The sequence below is a fragment of the Neophocaena asiaeorientalis genome, unplaced genomic scaffold, assembly GCF_003031525.2.
Source record: "Neophocaena asiaeorientalis asiaeorientalis breed wild unplaced genomic scaffold, Neophocaena_asiaeorientalis_V1.1 scaffold54, whole genome shotgun sequence".
Taxonomy (NCBI): Eukaryota; Metazoa; Chordata; class Mammalia; order Artiodactyla; family Phocoenidae; genus Neophocaena; species Neophocaena asiaeorientalis.
The window spans coordinates 1,429,864-1,430,837 of record NW_020174938.1 but is presented as its reverse complement, the minus strand read 5'-3'; positions in this window follow the sequence as shown (position 1 = coordinate 1,430,837).

Here is a 974-nt window from a genome sequence, read left to right as displayed (position 1 = left end):
GTAATTCCAATTCAACATGGTCTTAAGCAAGCAGAGGTGAGTTATTGCTGGGAAAACCTGAAGATCTTCCCCCCACAGCCAGTATCACTCCATCTCCCAAGTCAGGCATTGCCCCAACTTCACCAGAGAATCTCCTCCCACAAGGCTCTTTTGCCACCCTACACTTTTGGGCTCTGAGTCTCCTGTAGTTGTCCCATCCCTCCACTGCTCCCCACCACACCCAACAAAAAACTCTAAAATCGGAAAAGTCTACCATGTGTTATGAAAGTCCAGAGCCAAAAAATTTGTGGTTTTGTGCTGGTGATGTTGGGAATTTTTAATTAAAAAGCAAACAAAACCACACATATCACTGCTGGTTACTTTACAGCTACGATAATGGTTGCTGGAGAAAAATTCACCAGAGTACTGGGAGGGGCTCAGTTGGTCTTTGTTCAGAAAGTCCAGGCTGACCACATATAAAAATCCTAATCAGTCATGTTTAAATATCTGCCAGTTTAAATTTATGTAATTTAAAAAAATATATGTATATATTCCATTTGCAGTTGCTAACGAAATGTATCGAATCTCCCTCCCAGCCCCATTTATACCACACACTCTGTACACACTTCTTTCAAACACTGGTTTGGTATTTAAGCTGTTCACTCCCATTTCCAATAAGGATAAGAAAAAATACAGAAAAGTACAAACTACATAGCTGCACAACTTACCCAAATATAAAATATTTCCAAACAGCTGAAATAAGGGGGGAAAACACGTACTAAAAGAATGAATAATTCTATTTTAAAAATTTAAGATATTTTGATTTGGAACACATACAACTGACTGCTAACTATTTAAAGCAAAATCCTGTTTGTACCGTAGATAAGGAACTGAAGCCAAAATCCCTGCTTCACAGTAGTTCTCTGGTGAGGACAAGGGACTTGGGTTGAGAGTTTATTCCTTAAGTAAGAACCAAGCTTTATTTATTTACAAAA